This window comes from Emydura macquarii, unplaced genomic scaffold (assembly GCF_026122565.2).
Source record: "Emydura macquarii macquarii isolate MOO-44397 ecotype Brisbane River unplaced genomic scaffold, CSIRO-AGI_Emac_v2 contig_1483, whole genome shotgun sequence".
Taxonomy (NCBI): Eukaryota; Metazoa; Chordata; order Testudines; family Chelidae; genus Emydura; species Emydura macquarii.
The window spans coordinates 3,534,591-3,554,149 of record NW_027131620.1 but is presented as its reverse complement, the minus strand read 5'-3'; the positions used below and the strand labels follow the sequence as shown (position 1 = coordinate 3,554,149).

General features: G+C 39.9%; 1 protein-coding gene and 1 non-coding gene across 4 annotated transcripts in view; both read right to left on the bottom strand.

The window, feature by feature from the left end:
* Positions 1 to 18,516, bottom strand: part of DNAJC5 (DnaJ heat shock protein family (Hsp40) member C5) — a 48,026-nt gene extending 29,510 nt beyond the window's left edge. For 2 of the 3 annotated variants that reach the window (XM_067554065.1, XM_067554066.1), the window contains exons 1-2: positions 18,080 to 18,516; positions 7,367 to 7,413 (exon numbers count right to left, since the gene is read on the bottom strand). The gene's annotated coding sequence lies outside the window, so the exon portion shown is untranslated. The remainder of the gene's footprint in view (positions 1 to 7,366; positions 7,414 to 18,079) is intronic. The other variant, XM_067554067.1, reaches the window with a different exon arrangement.
* A 614-nt stretch (positions 18,517 to 19,130) lies between these two features.
* TRNAE-CUC (transfer RNA glutamic acid (anticodon CUC)) lies at positions 19,131 to 19,202 on the bottom strand. Its single transcript has one exon. It is a non-coding gene; the product is annotated as a tRNA-Glu (tRNA).
* Positions 19,203 to 19,559: the final 357 nt, after the last annotated feature.

The following is a 19,559-nucleotide window of genomic DNA, read 5'->3' as shown; positions in this document are numbered from 1 at the left end:
CATAGATCAACTTCCCAGTTAGGTGCTTCATCCTGACGTTCACCTTTTTCCCAATTAAACGAAAAATACAAAATCTTTGTTTAAACTTGCATTCATTGTTTAAAATCCCATTCCTCCTATTTAATCCTGCAGGGAAGTGAAATTATTATTTATGATGTTACTGTAATTTCTACAGCAACATAATGGTGGCACAGATTGGATCCTGCAGCAAAGTCAATTAAAATGGAGAAGAAAGCTCTTGTTTCGGGAAAAACACATACACCAACAATAGCTGGGGGTGCATGGAAAACCGCAAAATAAGTTGTTTTTTGTGTTAAGATTTTGGTTTGCTAAAATCCCCCTTAGAGTTTCCCTATGCTCGTCTGCACAGTTTTCGTTCCAGTACAACTATTTTGGTCACAGGTGTGATTTTTTTCTGGGGAGGCCAAAACAATTAGACCAGTACAATCCCTGTAGTGCAAATACAGTTATATTGGTATAGTTTATTCCTGTGCGAGAAGGGAAATAAGATATGCTGTATAAGGCACATTTATACTGGTTTAACTGTATTCACACTAGGATGGGTTATACTAGTATAAATATTTCAATAAGAAGTCAAACTTCTGACATCAGTATCCTGATATATCTAAAGTCATAAAACGTTGTAGTTAGACAGGCCTGAGAATACAAGGACAGTTTTTTTCAAGCAACAGCAAGATTTAAATTCAGGTCAACTATCAGAGGGGTAAAATGGCTGAATATGGGGTGATGAAATGCGTCAAAAGATGCAATAGGAAACATCTACTGAGAAAAGAATGGGCCAATTTTACTTTTCCTATGAAAAAGTGAGCAAATTATACTGAAAGTCATCAAAGCATATGGAGACCTTGAAAGTACTCCCTCTCCAATTCTTCTGCCACTTACAGCAATTTAGGATGGCATTTCTATATATTGAAACAAATGAAGCTAGATGGAATTCAATATCCAATATATAAAAAAGCAAATGCAAAACCAATTCCAACCTAGCCTTCCCACACCATCACCAGACCCAAAAAAGCCCACTCTCCATTGACTGGAGGAGACCAATTTATCCACCTTTGATAGTTTTGGGACATGCTCACATGCGTCAATGGAAGGTGCCATATAAAAATCTAGAAGAAAAACAGACTGTGTAAGCTTCTGGATCCTTCCATTTAACAAACTGTGTGTGTTGAATTATGCGCAATATTGGATTAACTGAGTTATCTGGGAAGGAGAAAGGTTGGTCCAACAAGCTTCCCTCCCCACAGCCAGTTTTGAGTAGTTTTAAAAATAATTACAAATAAGTGATAAGCAAATTAAAATTAATTTTGTAGAGAATATCTAAAGAAAGACCACCACCAAAGTGGACTATGAAAGAATATTGTTGTCATAATATTCCAGGATATTAATAAAGTTGGTCTGCCAAGTAAAAGCAATTACTTCACTAGAAAAGGCGCAGATTTACTGCAAATTCCACTCCCTATCTACCTCTGCAGTAGTGAAGAACAAAAAAAGGAGACAGATTTTATCTGCCTTCATAAATAATTGTTGCCTTCATAAATAATCATTGCAGGTACTATAAAATAACTGAGAATTACTGAAAAAATGGATTTACAAAGAAAACCAAACAATGCTAAATGTCCTTTATAAACATAAAACAAAGGGATCCTCCTCAATTCACATTTGGCCCATAGTTTAGATTTTTATGTAACAGCTTCTTTTTACAAAGCTAAAGACCAAAAGAAATGTTTCCATGATTTAGTTACTAATTCCAATGGTAACAGATTTGGTTTTTTTTCCCCCACAAACATTTCCTTGCACCATTTGCAATCTGACCATTGCAGGACTAGTGCAAGAGAACCTAAATGCAAAGCTGACTAGATTATTTTCATAATCAAGCTGAGAGGAAAGAAAGAAATTAAAACATACAAAGCAGTAAAAGTACAAATATTAAAATTCTCAGATGTATCTACCTAACATCTTATTGGTAACAGATATAAGGAGGTTAGTCAGGATCATGATCATTTAATAAAAAAAAAAAGACTGAAGAATTAACTTTGTTCGTGGTCAATTTCTTGTCTTTAACATTCAGTTCTGTGCTTCCCTTCTCTGTCAGCCATGTGAACACACATGCTTTCTCAAATATCAAAACAGACCCATCATGAGAAAGGAAGAAAAAGATCTATCAGAACCCTTTGGGATATCAGTATCCCATCTTGGGCAGTTCAACATATCAGAGAATGCTGCGTGCAGTTTTCGTTACCCCATCTCAAGAAAAGATATTAGAATTGGAAAAAGTACACAGAAGGGCAATAAAAATGATTAAGAGTATAGAACAGCTTTCATATGAGAAGAGATTAGAAAGACTAGAACTGTTCAGTTTGGAAAAGACACAATAAAGGGGTATGCGATAGAGGTCTATAAAATCATGAATGGTGTGGAGAAAGTGAATAAGGAAGTGTTATTTACCTCTTCACATAACACATGAACCAGGGGTCACCTAATAAAATTCATAGGCAGCAGGTTTAAAACAAACATAAGGAAGTATTTCTTCACACAATGCATAATCAACCTGTGGAATTCTCTGTGAGGAGATGTTGTGAAGACCAAAAGCATAACTAGGTTCAAAAAAGAATTAAGTAAGTTCATGGAGGAAAGGTCCATCAATGGCTATTAGCTAAGATGGTCTAGGACACAACCCTATGATCTGACTGAAAGAAGCTGGGACTAAACGACAGGGGATCAATCACCTGATAAATTTCCCTATTCTGTTCACTCCCTCTGAAGGATCTAGTTCTGACCACAGTCAGAAAACAGGGTACTGGACTAGATGGACCATTGGTCTGACCCAATATGCCCATTCTGATGTTATGTTCAGAACAAAGCCAATTTTAAGCATAAGCAGTGTAAGAAATGCAAGCGATTACTTCCCCATCCCCTAATAGCAGCCTAGATGAGGTCTCCCACCCTCAAGAAGTCTCCCCTCAAAGACTGTAGTGACCCTCTCTTCATACGGCAAGATCAAAGAGGGAGACAACCCTTAGACTCAGGAAAAGCTACTCACCATCCAATCCCTCTCCATCTGGTAATTTGGTCCCTCACATAGAAACCAGCTCTAGAAACAGAATAGCTTAAGTGTCTTTAAGAAGTCACCAAGAATCTACAACAACTATTCATGCACAGAGCACGAGTTTGTTTCACCTCCCCCCCACACGCGCGCACACACACTACTCACCCACTTCCTATTTCATAACTACTAATAAACGGTTTGTGTTGTAAAAAGCCAACGGTCAAAAATGATTCTTGGACTTTAGGATTCGGTTAATTTTTCTGAACAACTGTTGCATTTTCAACCATCTTAAAGATGGTCTGCAAAGGATTATTTTAAAATATTGCTTACGTTCTGTTTTGCATTAATAGGGGGGATTAAAAGTGTGGGGTTTTTTGTTTTTGTCTGGTTCCCGCCCCCCCCCCTTCACACACACACTTTCTTTTATTTCAGAACTATCTGGTAAATCAACTCTCACCTTCCCAAGGGTCTCAGAGGATGGATATTTAATGCTCACACCTTAACAGAAGGGATAGGAATGTTGAAGACTTCCTTTCTCCAAAATTATAGCTGCTCAACTTAACCAGTGTTAAACAACACCAAAAAACTAAGTTATGAGCAGTATGTCTAAAAACCCTTCCTCCTCTCAACTGCCACTCTCCCAGTTCTTTATGTATCACAGTTTCATTATATCTCTACACACTACAGAGAATTCCAGGAAAGACAGGACTTGAATTTCTTATGTAAAGAAAAACAAACCAGAAAATAAAGACTAAATATATTTAAAGACTTATTTATATGTAATAAACAAGCAAAAAAGCACAACCTTTCCCCCCTGCCCCCCTTTTCAGGTTACATTTAAGTGCCATGAGGATAACAGATCTAAGGAACACAATATGTGTTCTATCTATTGAGGATAGACAGTTGCTCTGTGCAAGTACCTAGGGAAGCAGAGAGAAAGCAACTCCAGATCACAAGTCTCTGGTAAGGGTGCCAATTATTGCCATTTTCTGCTAGTCAAGCATCACAGGCACAGATGTCATTCAGATGCTCTTTTCCTTGCTGAAAAGAACATGATAAGATAGATCCATCAATATTGTACAAGAGGATTTAAAATTTGAGTATATTTCTCATATCCTTCCAAAAATAACTGCTTTCAAGGAAACTGAAAAAATATTGACTACTGAAAAATATTTGCATAGTATGTCTGTCAAATTTAGCCAAATTGCTGTAGCTTAGGTGATCTTCAAAAATGTTTTAGATCTGATTACATCACCTACAGCAGACATTAAAAGAATTGTTTAATTTAAAAACTGAAAGTAGATGGATGCCTGACATTTCCAACATCAGCTGAATGGTATGATCTCGTGTGTAATTTAAGCATGCCTGCTCACAAAAAGCTGCCTAATGCTCTCTCCAGCTGTTAGGATCACCAGATTACAAACATGGAACTAAAGCAGAGCTTGGAAACTATATTAGTAGTAGTCCTAGCCACTCAAAGGGAACTTCTCAGGCACAGATTCACAACAGCCACAAGGAACAAATGCCCCAACAGGTTACCTACTGCGCATAACATAGCTGATGAGAGGGTGTTCCACAGAATTCTGTGACATCAGTTATCCATATGAAAGAATTCTGCATATAACCAGACACATCAGCCACCTGACAAGACAACCACTAAGGATGCGGGAGTCTAGTCATTGACCTGCTAGCCTGACCTTTCTTCCCCTCAATTTTATCTCAAGTTAAGAACACACCCTTTCTTCCTATGAAGCCATAAACACTACCTTTCCTCCTCATGCAATCAGGAGTCGGATTCTAAAAAGTGGTGGTACTCCACTCAAAACCCACCCACAATCCAGGAATAGCAGGATGTTTTTGTTAAAATTTATCAATGAAGCTATTAATGTTGACATTTAAGGGAAAGATTTTCAAAGGTACAAAGGGCAATTAGGTGCCTAATTCCCAATGGAGGTCAATCTTAGTGGGTGCCTTGAAAGTCTCCCCTTAATTGTCATTATGCTTCAAAATTAACATCTATTGATTGAACAGGTCAATTCACACCACAGAGCTATCTGGTGAGACTGCACAGCATTATCACACTCTGAAGGGGTTTGTAATCATAAGGGCCGTGAACTTTTGCTTCAAATGAAACCTTACAGTCTACAGAAACTGCCATGACTGTAAGAGAAGTGTTGGGATTAAAGGTGAGCAAATAATATTTACACTTTGTTGGCAATCCAGAAAAAACATTGAGAAAAAAATAATTTCAAGCCATACCAAAGACAATATTCAAAATTTTTGGAGCATTAAAAAATGGAAAAAAATTCAGTTTAGGTCAAACAAAACACTTCATTTAACCCAAAATGCACAACATTTCTTTTAGTTAGAGCTTTTTTTATGTTTTTAGTAGTTAAAGGAAGCTGTTTTGAATTAAAAGATATAAACATTTTGATTTTTTTCAGATTTGTTTAGGTTTTTGGTTTTGGGGTTGTTTTTTTTAACCAAAACAATTTGGCAAAATCAACACAAATTCATGAAATGTTTCAGGGTTGCCAAATCCGCATGTTTTGTCAAAAAACGTTTCGCTGGAAAAATCTGGCCCCAGCTTTAGTTGGTACCATGTATTGCAGAGTACCAGATGCTACCAGTTCCAATCTAAGACACATGACATCAACCAGACAAGTGGCCAGCATTAATTCATGTCAGTAGAAATAACAGATAGGGAAGCTAAAACGAAATAGCACAGTATCTGTGTAAAAGTCTGCAATTTACACTCTGCAATGCCAATGTCCAATATTCATAAGACTGCGTAAAAAAACCATTAACTTTTGAACAAACATCATTAGTACTATGGCAAGATGGTGGCAACACTATAGTTGAGAAACAGTTTATATTATGATCAGACCTTCTACATTTCTTATGTCTCTAAATTAGGGCTAGGAAACTCGTTTGGTCTAATTTCAAACCTATTTAATCATCAAGAGTTAGGAAATTTGACAAACATTCTTGAGTTTCATTCCTAATCAGGAGAATCCTTTCACTTCAAAGATGTTGAAGAAGTGCCTGAACCTATGCCAAGCTCAGATTCTTGCCTACAGAATGTCTGTACTACAGCAGGGAGGTGTAATTCCCAGCTCACGTAGACATACCTATGCTAACTCGAACAGATAGCAAACAGCAGTATAGCTGCAGTAACGCAGCTCAAGTACAATCCAATCTGAGATGTACTTGGGCATCTAGCCTGTGCCACAACCACACTACTATTTTTAGCATGACAGCTCAGAACTAGTGCATGTACATCCACCTAAGCTGGGAATTACAATTCCAAGAGGCAGTATACTCTTCAAGGCACCGACTAGGAGTCCATCAGTGCTTTCTGTGAGGTTAAAGCCTGACATGAGAGAAAAGCCATTAGAGCCTGAGAGGGACAAAGGGGACAAATAAGGAAAAAAAGTTGACTGACTTTATTTGGCTCATATTCCTCCTAAAAGGGATTTTAAAAAAAGGAAGCAAAGAAGGAAGAAAAGAAAAAATAGGATGAAAAAGAGAAGGAAAAGAGAAAGAAATAGTCTAAAAAAAAGAGCAGAGCAGAAAGAGAAGAGAAACACTTTAATAAAAAAAAAAACACAGTATATAAGTCTACAAACATTTCACATGCTTCTGCCTGCCTAATTTGAGATGAGGAAGTTTCTACCCTTAAAACTGTCAAACCAGGGAAAGAGGGAAAATGAGACAGACCAGACATATTGAGGGAAAAATGCCATGCACAACCCACTTTCCCCCACTTCCCCTCTTACAATAGTATCTTTACACACCTTTACTTTTTTATTAAAAAAAACCAAATTCTGCCGCATGACAGCAAAGAAGTAAGAGTGAAATCGGTCGTAGGATTGTTAAAAAAAAACACTCAAAAGGGACAACTTAGGTACTATAGTAAAGGGTGCCAAGATAAGAACATAAAGACAGGAATGTGGTTTAAAATAAGAGAGGACACAGGAAGCTGGGTTAGGGTGGTGCACATGAGAAGATGGCTATAAGAGATTAAGGGATGGGGAGAAGTTGGATTTTTGTCATTTCAAATTTACACAAATTAATGTTACAATTCTCTCTCAGAGATATGGTGACAGGAACAAAACAAGTTAACTTTGCTCACAGTTTATGTTGTTACTGGACTCCCTCAATGCAACTATAGTTTATGATTTTACAATGGTAAATATATTAATCTTCAAACAACGGTTAACAAAAATCCACCTGCCTACTCAGGTTTTGTATGTTAAAACCATGAACTAAGTGTTGTAGTAAAATGGTACTTACAAATATAACAGGAGCTCTTCCCCACAAGAGGATGGAAATCAGGATCTCTATGGGGTAAAACAGAGGGAATAAAGCAAAGTAGGTCAAATGGACTACTTTGGGCTGAAGAAAATGGTTAAAGTTCTCTTTTTTTTAAATAAAAGCTGTATACTTGTTACCTGGTGTTAATTTTAATAAAGTAATTAAAAGAACCACTGGCTAACTGGTAGTTTCTGACATAAACTGATGAAAATAAAATGAGTCTTTTCAAACAGAAGCTATCACCAAGTGCAGTTTACCAAAGATCTGTTTTAACAAGGCCAGATTAAGCACCAAAATAACTCAATGCCTATGACAACACAAGATGTACATTAAAGACAGGTCAGGTATAAGGAAGTGAAATCAGATATCTAGTTTGTTAGTATTTAGGGAGGGGATGTTTTCTTACAATTTGCAAAGGGCAAGGATGCCTGAAGGCAATGTTGATAATGATTTTACATTGACCACAAAAGCCTTTTGCAGACACATGAACATTTAGCTATTTTTGTTTTCCTCTCAGATCCCTTGATTACCATATGCCTACCATACAGGAATTAGATTGTCTCTCTCCAATACAATATGTGAGCAAAATATTACGTTTCAATTTGTCCGCTGACTGCACTTCTTCCATGTTGCCATCAGAACTGTGAAAATTACAATCAAAATTACACTGACTCCCTAACTATGGGGGACTAAAATTCTCTAACTTGCTTTTTTTCATAGCCTTATAAAGATTTGCTTTAAGTCTTCACAGTACCTTAAGTAATATGATTTTTTTTGGAAAGATAAGAATTATTTTGGGGAAATTCTTTGGCCTATTTTATGCAGGGAGTCAGACAAGATGATCACAATGGATACTTTTAGCCTTGGAATCTATGAAGTAATGATAGCTGTGATTTTTATTTATAAGCATCTCACTGTAAGCATTTGAGGCTATTAAGTACTAGAGGTATGAATATCCTGTACCTGGCACATTTCTAGATAGTTACATACATTCTTCTCTCTATTTACTGCGCTTGGCAATTTTTGTATTTCAGCATTTTTTCCTGCAAACAGCTGATTCAATGCTAAAAAGCAAAAATGCACATCAACTTTTTATTTTTACCTAGAGCTTAGTTTTACAAGAAGCATCCCCAATTCCTTCTTATGCCATTATTAGCTGATCTGAAAGCAAAAAAGTGTTTGATGAGTGTTCCAATCTGCACAAAAGCTCAAATATATTACAGATGATGGGTCAAAAGTTTAATATTTCAAAGCCTGGAGAAATATTGTTACAAAATATTAATTAACAGTGAAAGAAAATCCTGTTAAGACAGAAAATAGCATTTGGCTTCATGTTAAAATACCAGAGATGGAGAGTAAAGTGGAATATTTTATTGCAAATACAGCAAAAATTAAAGACTTTTAAAAAAAATAAAATAGACTATGCTTTTGTTAGTGATTATACAAAAAAACCCAAACATCTTGCAAATAATATGCACTTCATCATAAATTTTATTTTTACTGTGAAGTTTATTTAGGCTTTGTCGACACTAGCACTTATGCCAGCAAAATTTTTGTTGCTCAAGAGTGTAAAAAAAAAAAAACAGCCCGAGCGACATAAGTTTTGCCAGCATAAGCACTTGTGTGGACAGCATTCTGTCAGCAGGAAACACTCTCCCGCCAACATAGCTCCGCCACTCATTTAAGCAATTTTATTATATCGGCGGGAGAGTTCTCTTCCGTCAACATAACGTGGCTACACAAGTGCTTTTACAGTGCCACAGCTGTACCAATATAGCTGTGCCAAGGTAAGTTTTAAGTCTACACTTAAAACTTGTAGACTTGCCCTTGGACTTTTGTTTTCTGTATATTTTCCTATGATAGGTGCAAAACACATCTCAGAATGCTCATTCTTACATCTGATAATCTCTTTCAATTCCATTCATATCTGATTCATGCTTGCAGTGTCCTATGGTAGGACAAAATAAAATAAAGTAGTACAGTTTAATATTTTGAAGCACCGAGAGGAAACCTAGGGGTTTTGTTTCTGTAATATGCAATAAACTTTAAAAAGTACCAGAACTAAATCATATAGGTAGCTCACTCATCCAGTGAAGATTTGACATAATGGCCCTACACAGGGAGTGGCACCTAGCTTTTCAAAGTGAGGCTTGGGCAACTGAAAACCAAGAAACTCAGACATTTTCCTATCGATGTCTTCCTAATCCCATTTGAGGAAATTATACATGGCAAGTCTTTGTATTAGACCCACCCAGGCATACAGACTCAAGTTAGAACTATACTTAAAACACTGCAGCTGCACCACGGTAACTTTTCAGTGCAAACACTCACTTCAGCAATGGGAGAGGTTCTCCCATCACTTCCCCAAGAAGTGACAGCTGAATCATTGGAAGAATTCTGCCACTCACCTAGCACTGTCTACACCAGGGATTAGGGTGGCATAGCTATCTCTCTCAGGGTGTGGATTTTTCACTCCCTGAGTGAGGCAGTTATACCAATGTAAATTTTCAATGTCAACCAGCTCTCAGTAGTTGACTTTTTAATCTCAAAAGCTCACCAAAAATACAGGTTCCACTCAGGTATCAACAGATCATCATCAAAGTAAAAGCAAAATTTACAGATATCTGTTCCTCTTGTGCTGCCATCTTGGATTATTAAAAGAACAACACTTAGGTCAGGTCTACACTCAGCAGTTAAGTAGACCCAGCTACCCCGCTCAGGGTTGTGAAAAATCCACACTCCTAAGCAACACAGTTAAGACAACTTAACTCCTGGTGTAGACACATTAGGTCAACAGAAGAATTCTTCCACTTACCTATCTTCTGTCTCTTGGGGAGATGGATTAACTACACCAATGGGAGAACCTCTCCTGCTGCCATAGTGAGTATCTACAATTAAGTACTGAAGCTATGCCACATGGAATTTTGTTCATAGCAAGAAATATTTTAAAAGACACTACTCAAAATCGAACTATGGTCTGAAAATTACCTATTACTGCTAAATAAATTATTTAAGGATATTATAAATGAAAGAAGCAAAACACACTTTTTTAAAATTTGTTTCCTTTGTGCATTGGATATCACTTTGCAGTGTTTCACTATCGCTCCAATCCAGTAAAGCATATAAATTTGCAGTTAAAGTGTGCAAGTAGTCCAATTGACCTCAATGTGACTTCTCACTTGCTTCAAATACAGCATTTTGCTTAAGTTCTTTACTTGCTATGGGCCTATATCACTTCCCCCGTTTGTGTGGGATTTTTATTTTTAAAAAAAATGAGAAAACACCATTTTGAGACAATTGAGAAGTGTAACTCTAAATAAAAGTTAGCAGGGAAACTCACACACGAGTACTACCTGAAATTACTATACACTTTTGAAATGACTAGGTTTTCAAGTTGTTAGGGATCCTTTAAGATGAAGGCTTAAGATCAGCTTCAAGAGCAAAACATACTATATACATTGTGGGAAATACAATTAGTCTTATTGTTCTTAAAACAGACGCATTAGAGATCAGGTTGAATGCTAGTTTGTAATGATCACAGTAAACAGGAAGTGAAATTATCTGCAATATGTTATCAAAGCAGTTCTTCAATGCAACTTTATTACAATTTACTACTTTCACATACTTAGTGAACAGAAAATATTTTCAGCACTTCTAAACGCTTTGAAATACATGGTCATATCCAGGGAACATTGAATTATGAGGTTTTCCACATTCTATCTTGACCAGATTCCAACAACTGATGGGGCAACGGATTGAAATGACAATTAACCTGCAAATTTTCTTTACACGACTCAATATAGGCATTTTGATAGCAAGCATTCTGTATATTCACACTTTCCAGCACACACTTAACACTAATTCAGAATACATAATGTTTAAAATTGTTTCTTCCAAGCATGAAACCTAAAAGAAAACAGAACTATAATGAGATATTGGACAATCCACCATACTGGAAACACAGATGTTTCAGTATTATTGTAGAAACCAGCAGGGGCTTCAGAAATGTGCATTTTAATTTAAAATTTATTTTTGGTAAGTACAATTAGCAGTAACTGACCAGGAGGACTTGCCACTATGGGAAATTTAAACATTCACAAGCAGCCTCATTCACTCTAATCCAAGAGAAAAGCTGATTCAGAGATACTGAAGTGAGAAAAATGGACAGCTCACAAAAAAAAAAATTATATTAAATTTTCAAAGATTCTAGACATAGTGCCAAAAATAGTAATGGAAATTACTATCATCACTTCATTAAAAGCACACAATCAATCCCTGGTATTTATTTGGGATGTAGCTACACCCAGGGTACAGCAGTTTATCTAGTTTTCCTTCATGCAAATGAAGTATAAAATATCTCACAAGGTAATGAAAAGAATATCCCTTCTAATCAGAGCTCTTCACATATTTTATGGAAGTCTCAAAAACCAAAGAGAATTCCTAAATTAAACATAGTAACCCAACAATCTCAAAGTATAGTCAGACTCAAATCCCTTGCCACCAGCTAAGATAAAGGAAAACATGTTGGTTGGCCAAGTCCAAGTCTGATTTTCATATTTTTGTAACAAAGCAGTAGCAAAACATCAGCAGAAAAATACACTGAATAAATTAGCAAGAATTATTACATTGCTCTGGAAAGAAGAGTGATATTGGTGACCATCTCATACCATGCTGGTCATCTACTCTGAAGTTTGGTAAAATAAAAAAAGCAATACAATATGTCTAGTGTTTATGTTATTGGCTACCTACTATCATTCATTGCTATTCTTACTAGTTCGAATGCTAGATCAAATTGCAAATTAAATTCCTAAAATCCTGACCCTTACCACAAAGATTCATCAACCTTCTCTATGCTGTGAATCAATGAAGTAGAGACCCTCTGAAAGACCACATCCCTCCTAGCCTGCTTTGTTCTCAAAATGTTTCATTTTGCAGATAGATATCCCATATAAGCTTTCTGCATCTCACCAGAACAAGGTACTCAGACAGTTTATTTATAAGAGATTTTTAATAGCCACTGCAGGTGGCCAGACAACTAAAACACTTCATTTGGAGAATTAAGAAATAAGCAATATTAATTACGGTGATTCTTTTTAAAATGTTCATAGTTAAGTCCATTGACACATTTGGGGTGAGAAAGGCATTCTTCCACCAGAGTACGTTGGCAGGAATGAAGAACTTCATCTTCCTCATCAGCACTGAGCAGGTTCTCATCCAACCACCTACACATTACTAACATGACCAGTCTAGTGTTAGGCACAGGTAGATATATAGCTATCTCCTGTGACTATACAAGATCAATACTGATGAACCTTGATCCTTTGAGCCTTCTTTCTGTTAAAGTTTATATGTTTGGGTTCAGTTAGTGAAAACATCTTGCCAAACAAAAGACTCAACCGGTTTTTGAAACCTTCATTCCTCAGACCAGCAAAGCTAGAGCACCCAGGAGGGAGACAGTAGCAACTGTCCCCTACAAATAGATACCCCTTCCTAATGCTACTCACCCACCTATTCAGCCAGCTGCAGAGGAGACAGATGAAGGTGGAGAGGATGAAGACAATTAGAGTATGTACACACTGATGGCAGCAAATTTGCCACCGTCAGATCGATCTATCTGGATCACTTGAGCAGCAGTGAAGACCTGCTCAATCGATCTGGAAGCCGATTCAATTAAACCACCTCCGCAAAAGACGTAGTACTGCTTTGATGGGAACGCATTTCCCATCAGCGCAGCATAGTGGAGACGGCACATAGCAGAAGATTTAGTAAGTCGATGTGAATTACACAAGCTATTCTATGTAAGCTTGCATAACTCCCATCGACTGCCGCCAAATTTCCCAGTAAGTATGTACTAAACTTCAGTGGGGATCTAGGAAAAGAAACCCAACTGTTCTTTCATTATTCTGTGTTGGACAGCTCCCAGAGGAACACTGACTAACATAGAGAGGTCCATGTGTTTCAGTTTCTGGATAGACGTATGATCCTTTAGCCTTATCTGCACCTGCCTTTATACTGACCCCAAAAACATAATGGTGCAACCCTGTAAAGTATTAATGGTTAAACAAAACAAAGGAAATTTTTACTCCACCATTTACTGTTCCTAAATTATACCTGGTTTTCTATAGAAAATTCTCTGTCTTCTAAATTCATAATGACTATTTGCAAGTTTTACACTTAACCTGCAGCATAATTTGCTGATTAAAATCTACTTAGAATCACATATTAATACTTACTGTAAACACAAAACACAAAAATATCAGTTTAATAAAATATCCAAGTGTTTTTTGTTTTTTTTTTACAATTTTTAAGTATCTAGAGTTATAAGGAATATCCAACATAACTTATCAAGAACAAATCTCGCCAAACCACCTAATTTCCTTCTTTGTTATGGTTACCAGCTAGTGGGGGGTGGAAGGGAAGGGAGCTGTAAACATGATAGTTCTTGATTTAGTATGGCTTTTGACACAATCTCACGTTACTTTCTCAAAAGCAAACTTGAGAAATGTGGCCTAGATGAAATCACTATAAAATGGGTGCATAACTGGTTGAAAGACCATCATACTCAAAGAGAAGTTATCAATGGTTCACTGTCAAATCAAGGATATATCTAGTGGGATCCTACAGGGGTCCAGTACTATTCAATATTTTCATTAATGGCTTGGACAATGGAGTGAAGAGTATGCTTACAAAATTTGCAAAATGACACCAAGCTGGGAGGGGTCACAAGCACTTTGGAGGACAGGATTAGAATTCAAAACTACCTTGACAAATTGGGGAATTGGTCTAAAATTAACAAGATGAAATTCAATCAAGAAAAGTGCAAAGTACAACATTCAGACAGGAAAAATCAAATACACAAATATAAAATGGGGAATAACTAGCTAGGCAGTAGTATTGGTGAAAAGGATATGGGAGTTATACTGGATCACAAATCAAACATGAGTCATGTCACGCAGTTGCAAAAAAAGTTAACATCATCCTGGGGTTTATTAACCAGGGTGCAGTATGTAAGACAAGGAGATAACTGTCCCACTCAATTCAGCATAGGTGAAGCCTCAGCTGGAGTACTGTGTCCCTTTCTGGGTGCCACTCTTTTGGAAAGATGTGAACAAACTGGAAAATCCAGAAGAGAAACAAAAATGATAAAAGTTTACAAAACCTGACCTATGAGGAAAATTTTAAAAAATTGGGCATGTTCAATCTTGATAAAAGATGACTGAGGAGAAGGTGGAAACAGGTAATGGGATGGATAACTTGATGATTATCTATTCTATTCATTCCCTCTGAAGAACCTGGCATTGGCCTCTGTTGCAAAACAGGATACTGTGCTAGATGGACCATTGGTCTGACCAAATATGGTCGTTCTTATGAGGGAGAACCTGTTAAGTCTTCAGATATGTTAAGGGATGCTATAAAGAGAACAGGGTTCAAATGGTCCCCATGTCCACTGAAGTTAGGACAAGAAGTAATGGCTTAATACACAGTAAGGGAGATTTAAGTTAGATATCAGGAAACATTTTCTAACTATAAGGACAGTTGTGCACTGGAATAGGCGTGCAAGGGAGGTTGTGGATTCCTTATCACTGGAGGGTTTTAAGAAAATGTTGGACAAACAACTGTCAGGGATGGTCTAGGTTTATTTGGTCCGCCTCAGCACACAGGTCTGGACTAGATGACCTCTCAAGGTCCCTTCCAGCCCTACGTTACTATGATGCTATGGTTTTTGTTAACTATGTTGGAAGCTTACAAAGAAAGCAAGAATGATGACCAGTGGTACAATCATCAGTAAGCAAAAATACTATCTGCCCAACAGGTTAAACTGCAATAATTCAACTAGGTCAAAATTTTCAAAACTAGAAATCTAAAGATAGAATTCCCAAAACCATATTTTTGGTACCTGCCTGATTTTCCAAAAGACTGAGCACCCAACAGTTCCCACTGATGACTTTACAGATGCCTTACACACAGATGCAGGAAGAAAACTTATTGAACAGGGCCAACGTTATTTCATTGTGGCTCTAATTATCAGTTGTCCAAAGCAAGTATCTGACTGGCTGCTAATCATCTTTGGGTGACTTCATAAGTGGTGATGAATCCCCAGTGACAGCTCTGGTATGACACAGTCTCACCATTTCATTTACAAACTCAGTGAAATTACCTCAATTATTGTACTTTATTTTTGTAGCTCAAGTACATTAACTTATCAAAATATAGGTTTCTTGGTGTTTTAACTATGAAAGACTGCAGGAGATGCACTGATTAGTCATACTCTTTTGAAAGGTCTTCCGACACCTGCACAGCCAAGGCATGTGTTAATGACAAAGTGTGTTTTGTCTCTTGCTGTTTCTTTCAGACACATATTGATAAAATACATTTATTAAACAACAGAGTGCACCTACACCATGCATTTAGGTCACATCTCTGTGGGTGTATCAAGGTACTTAGAACTACTATCTATGACTTACCAATATGATGTATCAAAAACACATAGCAGAAAATAAATGGTGTCAGACTAAAATGACACCTACGACATGTAGTTTTCTCTTCATCCACACTACCATAAACAGTCTTTTGCTCAGATTGTACTTACATTACATTAAACATTAAGTAAGATGAAATATGCAAGGAATGGCAGGATATTTATTTACTTAGTGCTTATAGAAAAGTGCTAGATCAACAATCTTGGAACCCAAACATCTATTTACCCATAGAACAGGTACAGCATGGACACAGATAACAAGTTTCCCCTCCACTGCTTTCTTTAAATTCCCTATTCCTCAGGGGGAATTTAAAGTTTTTAATTCTGCTTTCTGGGTATTAGATAAGTTTCTTCCCAGATCCAGCTTTGCATTAACAAAAAACAGCAGTTAGAAGTATTACAGAGCCCACTCATCAGCATTAAATTAGCTTGGTATCTATCCCACACCACTAACTACTCAGACTAAGACCATTCCACTTCTAACAACAAAAAATATGTACACAATGACCCTGGGCAATTTGAATACTGGATACCTTAAAACTTGAGCATTGTTCTAATTTAACTGAATTTCTTCATTACTTAACAAATCTAAAACAAATGTTTCTTATGAACAACTGACAATTTGACCTGTCTCAGTGCACCTCACATGAAATAAAAAATCCTTGGCTCTTTTTAGATTTGCATGCCTAATTGCCTATTATAGCTTAATATACCCAATGAGACGGCTAAAAAGTTGCCAAAACCAACAATTAAATTGGCTCTAACCTATAAGTTTTTGTTTCAATGGTAGCAGATTAAAATAATGTCAGATACCATATAATTTCAGTTTTTCATCTCCCCAAGAGAAACTGTAGTAATAAAACACCATGGACTGAAGAGACAGACATCTACTGTAAATTCAGGTTCATCTTTATACTTGTCCAAGAAGATCTACTGAATTTGTCATTCACCCTTGCATACGCATTTTATTACACAGCTTGCAGCCTAAGAGACAGCATTAAATACATACAGACAAACCCACAGAAATGGCCTTCCACACACTTTAACTGCAAATTGATGCTACACTGAACTAAATACAAGCAAGATACAAAAGCTAAAAATCTCCTTCTGTGTCACACAGCGCCAGCATCAGGCATGGATGGCTTTCACCTTTCTCTGAGGGAGAAATGGCTTCAACAGTGTAATATCCTCCAATAATAAGTCAACTGCCTTGTGTTAGTGCGCATACAATTGTGAGATCCAGATAAAGCATATTCAAAACAATGGAAGTATGTTAGTAAACTCACTATCCTGTCCAATTCATCCACATCACTACATCCAGACAGAATACCACTGGAATCAATTAATACGACAAATATTCTTCATTCAAGCATCACCACAACAAAACAGCACAAAATAAATCATTTCTCCTTTTCCTCCCAATTCCTGTTTCAAAGACAAGGATTCCCCTTTCGTTCTTAACGCATCATTTAACAAACTCCAGCATGTAATAGTCTGAGCAGCCACTAACTATAAAAATCCCATGCTGCAACACGGGGGGAGAAAACATCCGAACCCCCCCCTTCCCCCCGACGCTGTCATTATGAATCATAGTTAACACCAGCCCCAAATGCAAAGCTGTTATTTATATCGTCTTGGAGGATTTCTTTTTTTTTTTTTATTGCTCTCTTGAAGTCCAAAGACAGAGGAGAGGGAACAAAAACCACCCTAGGTGCCCCCTGGCAGCAGGTCTGCAAGTGGCAGAGGAGGGAAGGGGAAGCTGGGGGGTAGAGGCTGGCCAGGGAAAACACACGGTCTGTGATTTTTAAACACGTTATTGCGAACAGGCTCTGCAGTGCCGGGCAATATGGGACCAACTGAGCGCCCCCCCCCCCACACACAGCCCCCCAACAGCTCATGCCCCCCCCCCCCAGACAGCAGCTAATGCTCCAATAGTCTCTGTTTCATGAGCCAAAGCGGGGGGGCGGGAAGCCGGGGGGGGGGGGGACGGGACGAGGAAGAATCCACTTCCTAAGGGGATCCCCGACTCTCGCCCCCCCCCCCGCCCCCGCCCGGCTGTGCTGCAGCGTCAGACCCTCCCCCTCAGCAGCCGCCGCTGCATCCTGGCCTCCCGCCGTCCAGCCGGCCCTGGGCGCGTACGAGGCTCCAGGGCGCCACAGACCCCGGGAGGGGGGAGGAACGGACTGACCCCCCCCCCAGTTCGCGGCACTCACCTGGCTCCCTCCGCGGCGGGCAGCGCCAGGGAAGGGGTGGCGCCGGAGGTGGGGGGTGGGGGGGGTCGGCGCTCGACTCTGCCTGGCAGCGGGATGAGGGGGGGGGGCGGCTCCTCCTCACAGGCCGGCCCGGGCTCAATCCGGCGGCGGCGTCTCCTCAGCAGCAACCGCCGCACACACACGCGCGCGCGCACAGCTCAACGACACGGCGAGCGAGACGGACCCGGCCGGCAGCGTCGGCGACACGGAGCGGGGAGGGGAGGGGGAGGGGGGAGGACGCAGCCGCGCAGAGGGAGGCTGCGTGCGCGCTCACCCGCCCCGCCCCAGTTCCGCCGCGGGGACGAGCCCGCCCTGTGGCGGCCGCGGGCGAGCGCGCGCCTGAGTCCGAAGGAAGGGGGCGGGGCGCGCAGGAGCTTCCCCTCCCCTCCCGTGCGCGCGCGCGCTGCCTGTCACCCTCCCTCCCGGGAAAGGGGCGGTCTCGGGTCTGCCAGGCGGGCGGCGCGCGCGCGTCACTGCGGGCTGGGGCCGGGGAACGCAGCTGGGCATGGACCAGCTGGGGGGGGAGGGGAGGGGCGTGCATCAGACCTGGCCTAGCCGTGATAAAAGGGGGGGCAGGCGCCTACACCCTCCGCTTCGCGCAGCCGGGCTGCGATTGCTGCTGGGCGGGTTTGCATCGGGGCGGGGGGGGGGGGGATGTTCACAAGGCTGCATCGCCCCGGCTGCAGCTCGCCTAGCCGCCCCCTGTGCTGGAGAGCGGCGTGCGCCCCGCTCATCCCCAGCGGCATCCAGGCCGTGGGTCGTCACGGAACAGTCACTGGGCCTCCGGCCCCTGCCACTGCTGCCGGGGGGGAAGGGGGGGGCGGGAGCATCATCCCCACTTGGTAATACAGGCAGGAGCCGCTTCTCTGATGCTCTGCACCGGGCAGGATAAAGCTGCATTGTGAAAGGCGGCAAATCAGTGTTTTTCCGGCCCCCTCCCCAGCACTAATTAGCGGGTGTTCTAATTAGGAAGGCTGGAGGGGGGAAGGAGACCTTCTAAAACAAAATTGTGTTCCCTGACCGGGAATCGAACCCGGGCCGCGGCGGTGAGAGCGCCGAATCCTAACCACTAGACCACCAGGGAGCTCTGAAGCAAGGGCTGCTACAGCCCTTATTATCTATCACTGTTCCATTTGTGTATTCACCAGAGCATGTGGAGGGGGATGAGTATCTTTCACTGACCCAGCTTCTGTTACTAAGACAGCAAAGCTTTGGAGCAGGTCCTGAAGAAAAGCTCTGTGTAAACGCAAAAGCCTCTCTCCTTTGCCAACAGGAGCTGGGCCAATAAAATATATGACCTGACCGACTCGGCCTCTCTCTGATGCCCTGGGACTAGCTGCAATACAACACAGCAAACTGAACGCTCACCCTGCATTTCATGTGTTAGCTCAGTGCATTGTTTTAAAATACATGCAATGTTCTGTGATACCCTGAATGCACC